Genomic DNA, 2,500 nt, shown 5'->3' with positions numbered 1-2,500 from the left:
AACATGCAATATATGAATGCATGTCTGGATGATGTGTAATGAGGCAATACCACACCTTAATTTATTCACTGTAAAAGAAAAAGTATGTATCATCTTACTATAAAATAAAGTGGAGAAAACACAAATAAGACTTTTTTCCACACAGGTTTAATCGGCTATTTCCTGATATTCTTCAATGCGTTCTGATATTGACTGGTAATTGTGTTTGATACTTTCTTAGACTATTTCTGCCTCTGGCTGATGTGTATTTTCTTTCCAAACTCCACCAGAGCCTATGATTACACAGCATCCTATCTGTGGAAAGCGGCAGTGCAGGGATAGGGAAGAAAACTATAGGCATCCAAAGGAGCCAGGCTAGCTCAGTCGGTAGAGCATGAGACTCTTAATCTCAGGGTCGTGGGTTCGAGCCCCATGTTGGGCGAAACCAACTAAAATTTTAGTGCTTTTTGACCAAAAAAATAGAAATTGAAAGTCTCTTTGCAATATTTTCATTGTTAACATGCAATATATGAATGCATGTCTGGATGATGTGTAATGGGGCAATACCATACCTTAATGTATTCACTGTAAAAGAAAAAGTATGCATCATCTTACTATAAAATAAAGTGGAGAAAACACAAATAAGACTTTTTTCCACACAGGTTTAATCCGCTATTTCCTGATATTCTTCAATGCGTTCTGATATTGACTGGTAATTGTGTTTGATACTTTCTTAGACTATTTCTGCCTCTGGCTGATGTGTATTTTCTTTCCAAACTCCACCAGAGCCTATGATTACACAGCATCCTATCTGTGGAAAACGGCAGTGCAGGGATAGGGAAGAAAACTATAGGCATCCAAAGGAGCCCGGCTAGCTCAGTCGGTAGAGCATGAGACTCTTAATCTCAGGGTCGTGGGTTCAAGCCCCACGTTGGGCGAAAACAACTAAAATTGTAGTGCTTTTTGACCAAAAAAATACATCCTATCTGTGGAAAACGGCAGGGATAGGGAAGAAAACTATAGGCATCCAAAGGAGCCCGGCTAGCTCAGTCGGTAGAGCATGAGACTCTTAATCTCAGGGTCGTGGGTTCGAGCCCCACGTTGGGCGAAAACAACTAAAATTTTAGTGCTTTTTGACCAAAAAAATAGAAATTGAAAGTCTCTTTGCAATATTTTCATTGTTAACATGCAATATATGAATGCATGTCTGGATGATGTGTAATGGGGCAATACCACACCTTAATGTATTCACTGTAAAAGAAAAAGTATGTATCATCTTACTATAAAATAAAGTGGAGAAAACACAAATAAGACTTTTTTCCACACAGGTTTAATCGGCTATTTCCTGATATTCTTCAATGCGTTCAGATATTGACTGGTAATTGTGTTTGATACTTTCTTAGACTATTTCTGCCTCTGGCTGATGTGTATTTTCTTTCCAAACTCCACCAGAGCCTATGATTACACAGCATCCTATCTGTGGAAAACGGCAGTGCAGGGATAGGGAAGAAAACTATAGGCATCCAAAGGAGCCCGGCTAGCTCAGTCGGTAGAGCATGAGACTCTTAATCTCAGGGTCGTGGGTTCGATCCCCACGTTCCGCGAAAACAACTAAAATTTTAGTGCTTTTTGACCAAAAAAATAGAAATTGAAAGTCTCTTTACAATATTTGCAATATTTTGATTGTTAACATGCAATATATGAATGCATGTCTGGATGATGTGTAATGGGGCAATACCACACCTTAATGTATTCACTGTAAAAGAAAAAGTATGTATCATCTTACTATAAAATAAAGTGGAGAAAACACAAATAAGACTTTTTTCCACACAGGTTTAATCGGCTATTTCCTGATATTCTTCAATGCGTTCTGATATTGACTGGTAATTGTGTTTGATACTTTCTTAGACTATTTCTGCCTCTGGCTGATGTGTATTTTCTTTCCAAACTCCACCAGAGCCTATGATTACACAGCATCCTATCTGTGGAAAACGGCAGTGCAGGGATAGGGAAGAAAACTATAGGCATCCAAAAGAGCCCGGCTAGCTCAGTCGGTAGAGCATGAGACTCTTAATCTCAGGGTCGTGGGTTCGAGCCCCACGTTGCGCGAAAACAACTAAAATTGTAGTGCTTTTTGACCAAAAAAATACATCCTATCTGTGGAAAACGGCAGTGCAGGGATAGGGAAGAAAACTATAGGCATCCAAAGGAGCCTGGCTAGCTCAGTCGGTAGAGCATGAGACTCTTAATCTCAGGGTCGTGGGTTCGAGCCCCACGTTGGGCGAAAACAACTAAAATTGTAGTGCTTTTTGACCAAAAAAATACATTGTATCTGTGGAAAACGGCAGTGCAGGGATAGGGAAGAAAACTATGGGCATCCAAAGGAGCCCGGCTTGCTCAGTCGGTAGTGCATGAGACTCTTAATCTCAGGGTCGTGGGTTCGAGCCCCACGTTGGGCGAAAACAACTAAAATGTTAGTGCTTTTTGACCAAAAAAATAGAAATTGAAAGTCTCTTTACAA

General features: G+C 40.0%; 1 non-coding gene across 1 annotated transcript; it reads left to right on the top strand.

The window, feature by feature from the left end:
• The first annotated feature begins 1,014 nt into the window (after positions 1 to 1,014).
• Positions 1,015 to 1,087, top strand: TRNAK-CUU (transfer RNA lysine (anticodon CUU)). The gene has a single exon. It is a non-coding gene; the product is annotated as a tRNA-Lys (tRNA).
• Positions 1,088 to 2,500: the final 1,413 nt, after the last annotated feature.

The sequence above is a fragment of the Ambystoma mexicanum genome, chromosome 4q (genome assembly GCF_040938575.1).
Source record: "Ambystoma mexicanum isolate Mex_15411 chromosome 4q, UKY_AmexF1_1, whole genome shotgun sequence".
NCBI lineage: Eukaryota > Metazoa > Chordata > Amphibia > Caudata > Ambystomatidae > Ambystoma > Ambystoma mexicanum.
Note: the sequence above shows the minus strand (reverse complement) of the source record. Positions and strands in the feature narration are given on the sequence as shown.